The sequence below is a fragment of the Labrus mixtus genome, chromosome 23 (assembly GCF_963584025.1).
Source record: "Labrus mixtus chromosome 23, fLabMix1.1, whole genome shotgun sequence".
Taxonomy (NCBI): Eukaryota; Metazoa; Chordata; class Actinopteri; order Labriformes; family Labridae; genus Labrus; species Labrus mixtus.
This window is the reverse complement of record NC_083634.1, coordinates 7,791,752-7,806,184: the sequence shown is the minus strand read 5'-3', so window position 1 is coordinate 7,806,184 and position 14,433 is coordinate 7,791,752. Positions and strand designations below refer to the sequence as shown.

The 14,433-nt window shown below is 40.7% G+C and overlaps 1 protein-coding gene across 1 annotated transcript in view; it reads left to right on the top strand.

The window, feature by feature from the left end:
- tm4sf5 (transmembrane 4 L six family member 5) overlaps positions 1-14,433 on the top strand; it is a 394,180-nt gene that overhangs the window by 19,810 nt on the left and 359,937 nt on the right. The gene's annotated exons all lie outside the window — the stretch shown is intronic.

Here is a 14,433-nt window from a genome sequence, read left to right as displayed (position 1 = left end):
TCTTTTCTCCGGGTAATTTTCAGAAATGCTGAAAAATGTCAGGGCACTAGAAACAGCTGTTGTTAGCAAAGCTACATTAAATAGGATTTGTTTTTAACAAATCATAGACAAAGTTATCGTGAGGTAACGGTTTGAAGGGTCTTGACACACTGTTACATCACGCCCACCTGTCAATCAGGTCAGCTACGCTCCTTACTATAGATCACACGTATCATTCATGATATCAAAATGTATACGTTGTAAAAAATTTAAAAAATTGTACACATTGTGTACCCATGAGGACAAATACTATTCAGACGAATATCTTTTTTTGTGCCAGGCTGCAAACATTGTTGAATTCTGCTGTAAAACATTTTTTAATGTGGTGTGTATGTGACTTCCTTGGCTCCTGGATCCAGCCTTAAGCGGACCCTCGACAAAACTGCAGGATTTTTGCACTTCTGCATTTGCTTCATTCTTCAACACTGGAGGTTACCTTCTTGGGTAACCCATTGGTTTTTGAAGAGGTGTTAAGAAGCCTGACGAGTTGAAACTGAAAATCTGAAACTCAATCTTAAAAGAGGCAAAGAGCGAGAGATGAGCAGGTCCTTTAACCTCGAGAACCAACAACTTTCAAGTCGACACTCAAGGAACTGCATTTTTTATTTTTATTTTGCACTTTTGCATTGGATTCATTTTTCAAAAATGGAAGCATTCGCTTGGTGTTTTAACTTCTATTTAATCAGTGAACTCTTGTGGCATTAGTAGAAGTCAGAAGATCCAGTCAGAATTTGTTTAATTGATTATTATTGGGTTGTATCAAAGCCAATGGATGGGTCATACTACCACAGGAACCAGGAAATTGGGGTTTCATCCCTGTATAAAAAAAAACATGGGGGGGGCTGTCTCCTTTTTTTCACCACGTAATTCACTTTTTTCATTAAGCAGTTTAGCTTGCTAACTTGCACATTTTAGACATTAATTTAGACATTAACCATAATCGCTTCAGTCCAAAACAGCCCAACTGTAATTGTTTTAGATCATTTTTCAGTATTAGAGGATACAAAGAAACCACAAACATTGGAGTATGGGGTTGGAAGACTTCTTGGAAATGTATAAAATTCATTCAGGGCTACAGCTTAAATCAAATCACGTGTTATTTTCCTCAGCACCAATGGTGAATGGAATCAAATGAATTTATGTTTCCTCATGCATCGAGTCAAAGACAAAATTCTGGATGGTTGGTCAAGAAGAAAAAATAAACAACAAATCCCAAGAGGAAGAAAAAGCAGCGCAACATTCACAGAGGATGGGTGGGGAGAAGAAGGAGGAAGGGCGGTGAAGACTTCTCATCGCTCTCTCCTCTGAATCTATCGAGGAGGAAAGCAGCAGGGAGACATCGGGGGAAGCTTCCTCAATCTCTTGCTTGGCACTCGTATCTCTTCTTTTCTCTTCCTCTCCTCTCCCTTCTCTATCTCTTACCCTTGCTTTCTCCTTTATCCCCTCTTCCTATTTCCCCCCTACTGCCTTCTCAGATAAATATCTCACTCGCTGCTTTTCACCTCCTCCCTCTCTTCTTCTCCTCTTCTTCTCGTCTCCCCCTTCACCCATCATATGTGTATCTATTTCTGTATCTGCCTCCTTCCTTTTCTCTGTCCTTTCTTCTTCTCTTCCTCACTCCGTCTCTGCCTGCAGGACTATTCAGTAGATTAAGTTCAGCGGTGGCGGCAGTGTTGCTGACTCAGCCGTTTTCTTTCAAATGACCCAAATCCTCGCTCTGGAGAAACCTTGTACGCACCGTGATTGCATTTTTCCCTCTATGTCTGTCTCTCAGTCTTTTCATGAGTGCGGACGTACACAAATACACACTTCTTATTGATCCATGAGAGTTAGCTTCTTCCTTTTTTTTTTTCCCTCAGCTTTCAGTCTGTTTCTCAGCCTCTGGCTTGAGTGTCTGTGTGTGTGTGTGTGTGTGTGTGTGTCTGTGTCTGTTTGTTTTCTTTTTCTTTATCAATACTGGTAGCAAACCTGCATGCTTATTTTTGCCCACTTTTCTTCATGGTTTACGATCTTCTTTGTGTCTTCTGATCACAGTTGATAGCTGGGTCCTTCATGAAGAACAAGCTGGATTTTTTTCGTCATCATCTGCCATGTCAAAGTTTCTTGATTGGAAACGTCTTCGCTGCCATGTCTACATGTGAGTTTCTATGACCGTGTGCAAAGTGTCACTCGCAAATTGACACCCATGGCTGCATGAATCTTTTGCTTTTCTTTGATACGCCCCTTATTTTCCTTTTGTTCTGTCAGGTGCTTTGCAAAGTTATTGTCAAGACTTGAAAGGAAATGACAAAGTAAATCAACATTAGCATACTTTATTCCTATGATGTCGACAGCCCAACGTGCTGGATTGTAGGAACAAGGAGTTAAGGAGACATGATGCATGAATGAGCCTTATTGTCTTTGTTCTCTGTTGGAGAAGTTTTTATGCTATTCCCGTTGTCTTCAATCATATTTTAATTACAACAAATGAGTTTCACTGTAATGTGTTTCAGTTGTGGTGTTGTAATCAGGGGCAAACTAGTTTGTGAGTTGGATGTAATCATCTAGTAGTGCAAACGAAAAACTATAACTCCAGAAAAAGAGATTGAGGCAAGACTTCACGTCACATCAATTGTTCAAATTCTCAAAAAGACATCACTCTGTCCAGGAGTTGTTGTTTTTTTGTAGTAATATGTTTGCTATCTTATTTATGTTAATGAACTCCATGAAGAAAAAAATACCGGCGTTACTCTAAAGGCAGAGTATTAGGGCCACTGAAAAAAAACATTTTGGTTCTGACTGTAATAATAATAATGTCAGAATTCTGAGAAAAAAAAATCAGAATCTTTTTTCTCAAAATCAGAACCAAACATTTTTTTTTCAGAGGCCCTAATTGTCTTCCGTACTTCTCAAACCATGATCTTATCCTAAAACAAACTTATCCACACAAAAATCCAGACATTTCAAATCTTAAATGTATGTTTATTATTGACTGCTTTTAAGTTCTTACTTATCACAAAGACAACAAATGTCACCTGACTTAACTTCTACACATAGACAAATAAATGAGCAGTGTGCCTCAGCCACTTCCTATTGAACAGGATGAAGCCAAAGTATCACCATCACATGACATGTTACAAATTTGCAACCCGAGTCTGTGCAGTAAGGATCAGCTGGAGGAGACACAGTACTGGTGTCACTTCCATTAACAAAAACACACTTAACTTACTGATAAAAGAGGGGAAAATCCCTCAGGTGTGCTACAGCGGAACAGATTCTTGTGTTGGTTTGAAGCAGACACTTCATAGTTATGGAAATCAAACAGCTCAAGGGTTGGTGTTCATTACGTTTCATCTTGCAGTTTCTGCTAAAAAGAAACTTCTCAGAAAAAGAGTCATACAAAATGGTATAATAACTAACTATCATGACAAGACTATATCATTTAACTCATGTCCAACCTGTTGACATGGAGAAGGCGGGGCTTGTTACCTATTCTTAAGCTGGTCACAGGAGGAGCTCTGAAATCTTTTGGCTTCACTGGTAGGCAGTTGTTGCTCTGTCCATTTGTATACACTATCTTATCCATGTTTCTACAAATCCAAAACTCAAAACTCAACACTGTCAAATGACCTTTGCAAATGGCCTGAAAAGGAAAAAGAGCACGAGTGATCACCACATATTTGAAAGCGAGCGTGAACCTCAGTTCAGGAGTTCAGCTCATATCTGAGCTCTTCATGCTCCCAAATATCATTCTCGGGAGAACATGACCAAGGTCATACGCATTGAATAACACAAGATGCACATGTTTGACCCTCACAAACAGCCACTTGTCCTTCGCTTAAAAGAGACACAAAATCGCCACCTGCTCACATGGACCAAGATACTTCTGGTCTGAGAATATCAACTTCCTGTCTGAGATGTATTTTTTTTTTAAATCTTTTTTATGTTTCTCATGCCCATATGCAGGAAATTGTTTTTAGAATTCAGTTAAACTGGAAGCAGTGTCATTTCAATTTCATTCACCAATACACAAGCAGATGGGTGTCCCATCTTGCACATGATTCAGGGTCTTGTATGTGCATTCTGATTGGTCCAAGAGCTTCCCTGTGTATGCTCCATAAGAAAAAAGAGCCCTTCATTTTTATTGAAAACAGTTGCTTTATCTCCATATTTTGTGTTTTTTTTATTTATTTTGTTATATTTTAATAAAAGCGTTTCCGACCGTGTGATGTACAATCTTGGATATTACTAAGTGTGTAGGTGTTCAAATTGAAAGGGTTGTAAAACAGAGCGCAACAGGGAAATAAAAAGCAGAAGGAGCGCAAAGAGGAGACAGACGCAGAAGTGTGAGAACGTGGTGAATAAGGGGCGAGGGAAGCTGAGGTGAAAACACACCAAAGGCTCCGGCTGTCCCGAATTAAATCCAGCAAACATGGAGGAACATTTCGGAGCCTTTTTTGATCAATTAATGTGGCAGATGGCACGAGCGCAATCAAGACAGATAATGCTGACTCGTGAGCAGGAGAGAGGAGAGAAGCAGGTGGAAGGTGTGAAAGTTCTTTCTTTCATGTGAAAGCTGAGATTCCTTACTTTGAAAAAGCCGCGACTGATAAGACAGAGAGCGGAAGAATGACAGGCAGTTGAGCAAAGTTGTGGGCTTTTTTTGTGCAGTGTGTGCATCATCCATTTTCTTGTACACTTTTTTGTTCTTAATGTGCTTTGTATTTTTTTGTTTGTGTGCTTTTCATGCAGCTGAGCAGCAGATTGCTAAAGGAAAACGCAGCTGACGAGCTACGCTGGTGGCTACAGATTGATAGAGATAGAAGCTAAATCAATTCTCTTTCTTGTAGATTCTACCTGCTGTGTTCTGGTGAGAAAGTCAAATAAACATGGCTGCTTTATATTGTCATCTGAGTGTGCTTAAGAGGCACTTGAAACACTTCATAAAGACAAATGCGTCTGCAAGCTACAGTGAAGAGGTAGCAAAGACAACAAGCTGCACATCTAGACGGCTGTGGATCAGTGGTAGGGTTGGTCGTCTTTCAACTGGAAGGTCGGTTCAGCTCCTGCAGTCACATGTGGAAGTGTCCCAAAACAAGACACTGAACCCCAAGTTTCTCCTGCTGCTGTGTCAGTGTCGTTTGAATGTGTATGAATTGGATAAAGTTGATACTGATGGACACATTACATAGCATCCTCTGCCATCAGTGTGTGTTGTTTGTAGCTAAACATTGATGGTTAATTCTTGTCTTATGGACGAAAATAAGACGAAAATAAGAGTCTCATTTTTGCCTCGTAGTGTCTAATTTGTGTTTGAGTTTTTATAATAATTTATACTTTATTAATCCCACGAGGGGAAATTTGGATTACACTCTTTTAAAGAACATGAAGACACACATAGGCCGAAATACACACACATGCACAAACAGGATCCTATGGACAAGGTCTCAGAGTGAGGGGGCTGCCCACAGCGAGCGCTCCAGAGCAGATTTTTGGGGTTTTGTGCCTTGCTCAAGGGCACCTCGGCAGTGCTCAGGAAGTAGACTGGGACCTCTCCAGCTACCAGGCCAATTTCCGGACTTGGTCCGTGCCGGGACTTGAGCCGGCGAAACCTCCGGTTCCCAACCCAAGTCCCTACAGACTGAGCTACTGCTGCCCCAAGGGTTATAAGGGAGCAAACATTCAGATGAGAAAGAGATGAGATATCTGTTAAGACAAATGTGAGTGAATTGAGAAAATTATTAAAGCAATAATTGAGGGATTTCATCTTTCTCTCATTTTTTGTCTCAAGAGAATTTCATGAGATCAATCTAAGAAATATGATGCATGCTCCTTATTTGAGATCATGTCTTGGATTCTTTTTTGTCTGTCATTTATCTTAGTTCATGCTCGTCCTGCTGTAGGTGGTCTTCCTGTTCTGACCTGGTTTTTAACCCCGGAATCTTCTGATTGTGGGGGCTCCAAACTTAATTCAACATTATAATGTTACTATATAGATGCAAAATGGGGTACCACCTAGAGTTTCAATGTGTTCTTCAATTTCTTTCTCAGGCAGAGCTCAAGATAACAAAGTTGACATGATTTTGTGATTGACTGTCCAACAACTGAAGATTTTTTAAATGAAAAATAGAAAAAAAACACAATATTTCTACACTGATGTGACGCTGAAACCATTATTTCAATATCTTTTATTTTAAGAAGCTTATCAAACAAAAACACATTTTTTTGTCTTTCTGTTGTTTAAGATTTCTAATCGACTAAGAGTTTTGTGCTCTTTGACAGTGTTTTCTTTTTAATACAATCAATAGTGTGTGAAATAACCTCTATGTTCTGTAAGTAGCAAAGACACCATGTGAGGAGAACTATGTTTATGTCTCAGGATCATCTTTGAGACAAATGAGTCAATGGACAAAATCTCCATTTGGTCTTAAAGGTAACATATTATGCTAAATTCAATTTACCATTGTTTTTTTAACACTAACATGTGTCCCTAATCTGTCTACAAACCCCCCAAATATGAGAGAAAACTATCTCTATGTTTTTTTTTGCTTGCTCCACTTTTCAGAAAATGTGTGCTCAACCAGGCTGTTAGGAGATTTTCCCTTCATGACATCACAAAGGGCAGTAACCCCTCCCCCCAGTTGGGCGACACTCCCACAGCTAGGTGTTTGTTCTGCCCTCTGAGTCTGCCTTCTCACTGTTAAAGGGATACTTCAACCATTTGCATTCTGTCGTGCTTGAGAAAACCCGAGCCACCCAAGCCCTTCCAGAGAGGGGGCGTGGTCAAACACAGCTCATTTACATTTAAAGCTACAGACACAGAAACAGCCTGTTCTGCAAAGGGCTGAAATAGAGGGGTTTATAGGCATGATCAAATACAGGATCAGAGTGGATTTTGGCAAGAAACTTTACAGACATGTTTTAGGGAGCTCTGAGACTTATTTAAACTTGTTGAGAAAGAAGATAATATGTGACCTCTAAGTCATGCTCATTTTTCTCGAGCAGACACAGGCTGTGTTAACACAGAAGCAAAAGGGACCTGAATCTGTTTTTTTTTTTTTTTTTGCTCTTTTGTGATTCAGATCAGATATTATTTATGACGATGTGAACAGAATTTGTTGTTGGTAGGCGTGTTGCCTCTATTCGATAGGACTGTGTATAGAGTAGGAAATGGGGAAATGAGAGAGTGTGGAATGGCATGCAGGAGAGGAGCCACGGGTCAGATTTAAACCCTGGCCGCCCGCTTGGAGGACAATAGCCTCTGGACATGGGGTGCGACTTCCATCCGGGTCCTGTTCTGAGTATCTTGTGTTGTCTTGTTTACCCTTGTGCCCTTTTATCATCATAGTTTTTAATGTCTCATTGTGTTTTGTGTTGGCTTTTAGTTTATACTCCTTGTTCACTGTTTTCCCGTTGCCTCATGTTGTTGGTTTGTCATGTCTCTCTGTTGTTGTTGTTTTCGTCCTATCAGCTCCTTCACCATCCACTTGAAGACTAGAGAGTTAGTTTGAACATTCATCTTTTATTTTTCGTCCTTCACTGATTGTTTAGTAGGCACCTCAGCCTAAGAGTGGAACCGATCCGGGTCAGGCTGACGGTGAGTTTACGTTCATTTACACTCCGTGCATAAGCAGAGACAAAAATCAAAAACAAAAACAAAGGCAAAAAGGCGTTGCGGGGAACTGGATTAACCACAGGCTGCTTTATCTCCGGAATAAATTGCCTTGTAGACAAAAGAACTAATTCACAGGGTTAGAAAAACAAGAGAAACTCAACCAGGAGCTTTCTCACTACACGTCAGCTCCCCCCCCCCCCCCTCTCCCGCCAACGCAGCATCTCTAATGGATGAATATTGAGTGGCCCCCGCCACCAGCATTTTTAAAGGGAGGGAGCACCCACCATCATACATATCTCATATTGATATTTTCATGGCCTATTTTTCTTTCTCTACTCTTCCTTCCTTCATTCTCCTGAAGCCTCAGTCAGCGGCGCCGAAAGTTTTCTCAGCTCTAATATCTGTGTTCTAACTTTCCAGCTGTAATGACTGTAGGTGTTTCTGCTCAGTTGATTTTTTTTTTTTTTTTTCTGCCGTTTTTCCGTTTCTTTTTCAATAACGAAAAGGTTGCAGAGGACAATGTTCCTTACTGGTGTTTATTGTGTTTCTTTTTTCCCACATGTTTGACATTCTCAGCTCATTGGTGCAACAAGCCTGAAGCACAGCAGCGTAGGCTTTGTTTCTTAAGGGGGAGGGGGGGGAAAAAAACTTAGGATGTGCTTGTTTCAATTACATGACACGCATTTGTGCACGCGGGCGTGTTTTAAGCACATGCACAGACGGTGCACACACACAATTCAGACCAAACCACTGAGCTGAACCAGATAGAGCATGTACCATTGGTTAATAGCCCAATTCATTCTGAGAATATTACTTATTAATTTGCATAATGATTCCAATGATTCAGACATTTGTTAGAGGCGGAGTACCGTGATTGATGGAAATGTAATTATGACACCTCTTTAAGCGGTGATCAGGCTAAGCCACTTATCTTTAATACTTACCTTTAGCACACAAGGGCTGGAGGACATGAATGGTAGCCACTGGTCCAGAAATTAAATCATGTCTTCTGTATACCTCTGTCACGCCTTCAACACACCGCTGGCATCACCTGTAGCCAAAATGAAAGGTGCCCCACTCATGATAACAGACCTTTTGACAATAAGAGCGTAGATTTTATATGAATTCTTCCATTGTAAGCAGCAGCGCCGAGATTGAAAAGCGGCATCTTGCACGTCACGGCACATGGACATTTCAGTGGCCTACCAGTAGGGGGCCGGCACCTTGTACCACTCATATTTTACTCCAGAATCACCAATCTTCCACCACCACCACCATAAAGTGGTTTCATGTACATTTTGTGATAGCGGTCAATAGAAACTATGAAATGTTTAAATATGCAGTCCAGCATCTACAATAGTGATAAATATTACGGTAAGGAGGTTAATGCTGTGTTGACGCCACCATATAAGCCATAAAAAGTAGCCCATCTCCTCAAGGTGGAGGTTCACATGATGCGTACAAGTAGGATCACACTTTCTGCTATCGATTACTCTGACTGGCTACGGTGGCTATGCTAACCTTAGCTGGGATTAGCTATGCTAAGAGCTTTCTGGTAATATTGGAAACGAAATGTACATGAAACAACTTTACAGTCATCACGGAGATACCAGGAAATAAAAAGGTTCGGTATGGTAAACATGTCCAAAGCACAATATAAACGTCCAAAATTATTTAAAGAGGACATATTATCCCCCTTTTCCACCTTTTCCAACAGTCCCCCTGTGGTCTAAATGAAACATCTGTGCTGTGCTTTGGTCAAAATATAACATGAATCAAGCACCAGAGGAGGTTTGTGACCCTGTATAAACCAGCTCTCTCAGAACGCTCCGTTTTGGTGTGTGTGTCTCTTTAAATGTAATGAGCCCCACTGAGTTTTCACAGTAGACATCACTCCTCTGTAGAGAGAATAAAAATGGTGGACCTGCACAAAAGTTGTTTGTTCTACCCTGGGGGTGGAGTAAATGGGTGGAGATATCAGGGGAGGGGAGTGGATTTTTTTTACCAATAAGACTTATGCAGACTACAAACAAAGGACTGGATGGGTTTATTTCACATTTGGTTGTGGAAACAACGGTGGTTGTGGAAGATTCTGGAGTAAAATATGAGTGGAACAAGGCGCCGGCCCCCTGCTGGCAGGCCACTGAAACTTCCATGTGCCGTGCCATAACAGTGGTATGCCGCCGTTCTCAAACTGGGATATACAGTACATGTGCCGCCAGGTGCCGCTTTACGATTTGGGCGCCATTGTAAGAGAGCAATGCTAACTGAAGCCTAAAGACAACTGAGCAACTCTGTTTCCTTTAACCTATTGTACAATGTCCAGGGGAGTATCTATTAAAGAAAGAGTCTCACTGTGTTGTACTTCAGCTTGTTAGAGACGGTATAGTAGACTCCAACAGAAAACGTAGATTGCTTTGACAAATCACACTTGAGCTGGGGAGGCATTTATCCCCCTGTGTGCAGCTAAACATGTTGCTGTGATACGGATACAACATCAGGACTTCAAAATGTAAGCAACCAGAGATAAAAGTCTCCAAGACTGCAGCAGCTGCAGAAGCTTTGAGCCCTGAATTGGAAGTAATTATGCAGTAAGAAAAAGCGCTGAAAATGTCACGTACCTCACTGTTTACACTCTTTTAAGGAGTTGTTGTGAAGGAGCTGTCATTTGCAAGGACTGAGAAAGCAGCATTTGTGAAGGAAAATAGGAAGAAGCAGACCTGTGTGGAGAAGAAGAAGTCACACTGAGAGCTTTCTGTACAAGAAGATATAACTGTACTTTACGTCTGCTGAAATCCCAAACTTCTCAATTTTTTTGACTACCGCTTCTTTTACTCGTCTTTGCAACTATTTCTCAGGAAAGCTGCGGCATACTGAGCAGGAGTTTAGCCTGTAAAGCTACATAAACACAGCCTCAGACGTACAGCCCTTTGTGACATGCCACATAAAGATTCAAGCCCTGTAGGTAAGCAAAACAACACAAACGGTTTTTAATGATTCATAAATTATTTCATTAATGGAAAAAAATAAAACATGTAAATCATTTGTGTGATGAGGGTTTAAAAGAAACAGAAACAAAGTTCATATATTTCAAGTTTTGGTCTTCACACTTTTTGTTTCTGCTACAATGGAATTCAGTGACCGACTCTTTACAATGTGAACACGCTCCCTCCTGCAGGTCTGTAAGACATGCGTTTAGGTCGTACATCACTGATGTCTGAAGCTTCAGCAGAGTGGGAAAAAAAGACAATGTAAGACCATAGACTGTAAATATTCATGGACGAAGCCTGAGTGACTTCACCCGTCTGTTACTGCAGGGGGCCGAACAACCTAACGACAAGCTGGAGCTGAGGCGGGCTTTAAGTCTCTTGACGCACCGTGACACCGCGCCCACCTGTCAATCATGTCAGCTACGCACCTAACTATGGATAACATGTATTATTCCTAAAATCAAAACGGTGCGGTTCAAAAAAAAATGTACCTCCCGCATAGTGTGTGGCCATGATGACAATTATAAATCAGACCTATTTCGTTTTTTGTACCAGGCTGTAAACATGTTTATTTATGCTGTAAAAACTGCCAGTCAGTCAAGTGTCAAAGTCAAATGGGACAATGCAGAAGATGCAGCAGTGTTGTTTCTTTTCCATCACTGAGACTACAGGGACTACAGGCTTATCCATGATGCACCCAAAGGCACAACAAAGCATGCTATTGTAACGGCGCTTCTTGGATGATGTTGATTATCCTCGGTTGTCTTGCCGTTAACTATAACACTAAACATACTTAATTAAAGATATATATCTTCGGGTGTGGGTAAGTAAAAGCACGGGAACAACTTCTGCTGTGCGTCTCATACTTTTTTTTGTCCGTCCGTATCAGAGCATGACATATCAAGACTGAACAACAACAACAGCGACACCTTACTTGTCTTAAAGCAATATCACTCCTCCAACCGTAACCATGGGTAACCTTAAAGGCACAGTGCATCATATCAAACAGATACTCTTGTACAGCACAAATTCTAAATATAAATTAAATTAGCATTAAATCAAATAATGTATATTATCTCAACCTGAGAAAAATAAAGATCTATAAAATAAAACTTACATACTTCCCTTTGTTCAGATGAAATGTCCTCATTTCAAAGGTTAACAAAAATAAATCTCAACTCCATCTTACACTATTAATCATGATAACTAATAATACTAATGCATTAATTCCATACCTTATTTAATCACGATTAACTAGTTAATGCTGAGAGCTCGAGAATTGTCATCTGTGTAAATGCAATGCTATTAAAACTCTTTGATGTATTTTTTGCGTTGTGTTCATTTAAAAAAACAGACCTCATGGTGTGACGGCGTGGCTTACTGCACTACAGCTTCATTTCGCAAGACGTTTCCATCTTCATTTAAGTGTGAATGTTAACAAGTCAGAGCTGTCCGAGTGCCCGATTGAACAGCGCAATGAAAGGGGTTTCAATGCCAAAAAAACAAGGGCATAGAAGACTTGCCTATATTTCTTTGGGGGGGGGGGGGGCTTTTTGTGCCCTTATTTTATTCTGCAATTAATTTAGCAGACGGAGAGGAGGAAACAATGTCAGTAAGTAGAAAACAAAGTCAGACACACAGGTGCTGACAGGCAGTGCACAGAGGCGAGGCACATCGAGCTGTTCTTCAGAAAACCATCCTAAAATCACCATTAACAAACAAAACCCTTGTCATTTTAAAGATAAGACAGCCAGAAATCAGGAAGAGAAAGATTAGGGAATGACATGTGAGGAAGGGAACCACTGGCCGGATTTGAACCCAGGCAGCCCACTGGGGAGTCTATTGCCTCCGTGCATGGGTCGCGCGCACTGGCCACTAAGCTACCGGCGCCCCAGGCTTTTCTTTTTTTTTAACGGCATTTATTTTGTTGATAATTATTTACATTTCAGCACAGCCCTCTTTTGCCTTTCCTGTAAAGATTACATCTTTAAAACATTTTAAGCCGAGAAATATAAAGAACATGAACAGTTAACGGACTTTATGGAGGGTAAAACTGAAGCAGGGACATGCAGCCGGTCTGAATGTCATGAGCCGTCACTCAGCCAACACATAGCAAGTTTGAAGCAGGCCTAAGATGAAGATGCAGTGTAGAGTTAAAATGTGTGGCCTTTTCAAGCCACTGTCAATCCTGACTTACTTACTTCAGCTTTTTTATAGCCAGCCAGTGAATTGCGTTTGTTCTGAAATGTATCAGTCAAAACCAAAATATAGATTGTAGGAGACAGGGTTGCTCTAAAAATTTCCTGTCGTAAAAAATAGCAGACTCAGCTTTTTCTACCTACTCTGTCATTGCCTTCTCCTTTCTTTATTTTGAGTGTTTTTATTACCATTTGTAGTATAGTGAAGCTTTTGGATTCACCTTTTCCCCCCAAAACTGTCAGGCAAACATGAGGAAGCAAAGCTCTGTGGAAAGATATAGCATGTAGCATGTTTGGCTAATTGTCAATCAATTAGCAACAGCATCAATGTAAAGCCTCTGTACACACACACACACACACACAGGTGTTTTTAATTATTCTGACTGATTAGGACAGTAAAGGGTTGTAAATAGGTGGAGCTATGGGGAGAATGTATCCTGTATCTGAGTTTGGAAGTTGTTAAGTTGTTCCAACGACAACAAACAGCGTGGATGCTAGGAGGAAAATGAGTGGAACATCACTGGTGTGAAGTATATTGGAGACAAACGTTAATGTGCAATACGTGAATAGATTAAAAAAAGACCAACATCTTGATCGGCTGAACATCTTTTGCCTTCCATGAGATGACGAGTGTGATGGCAAGTCGGGCGCCACATTCTTTCTCCGACTTGAGCAGGCGATCACGCGCATTTTACAACTCGGAAACTCGTTTTTTCCGACGTACCTGCCACCACATGAATGCAGCACCGACAGGTTACAATAACAGGTCATCTTGTCCTCCTTCTGGAAAGTTTTCATCAATATTAACAGGCTAGTGGAGCTGTCAATCAAACAAACTTGGCCACACCTCCTGAAAAGAGTACTAATCATGGTGTTAATCACCAACACCTGTGTAGGTGGACAGAGGATTTAACAAAGCGCATTTCCATACAGAGACACAATTATGTCTCCTTTTTAATATCACAGTGGTAAAGAAAAAATAGAATTAAAATAAGTTAGTCTTAAAAGAGAACACCTGTTTCCATTTAAACTGTATCAAGACACTTTGTGGGTTTGATTTCACTTAATGAGTTTGCCTGAAAATGAACACAAATGTTTCTGAATTCAGAGCTTTTGTTTACTATATTCTGTTAAAAAAAAAAAACCTGCCGTGTAGAATTAAAGCATGAGATTTGTTGAAGTTCAGGGTAGACACATTTCGATCAAGTTAGAGGTGGGATTTGACCCTTACTGTAACCCGAGTGTTCTTTCAGTTAAAGGTTATAAAAAGACAGTTATGTGGTGGATACAGCAGCTGATTCCTCTATATCCACTGCATGATACAATTTCCTCAAGCCAATAAAGAGAAGCAGAGCACCACTCCGAACAAATACATCCAGCCACGTGCCCACTTGTACAAAGAGCAGACACACAGAGAAGAGACGCAGGAACCAGGCTGCAGCTCTCACTGCTCTCCCAACAGGTTTCTACATTAGTGCAGCCTGAGCCGAGTCAGAAGAAAAAACTGTAAAAGTCCCCTGCCAGGAAGCGAGAATAGATAAATAGTGAGTTTGGATTTGAAGGCTTCCGCAAGAATTTGCTTCCTTAATCACAGGAGGGAGAGTCGATTCCT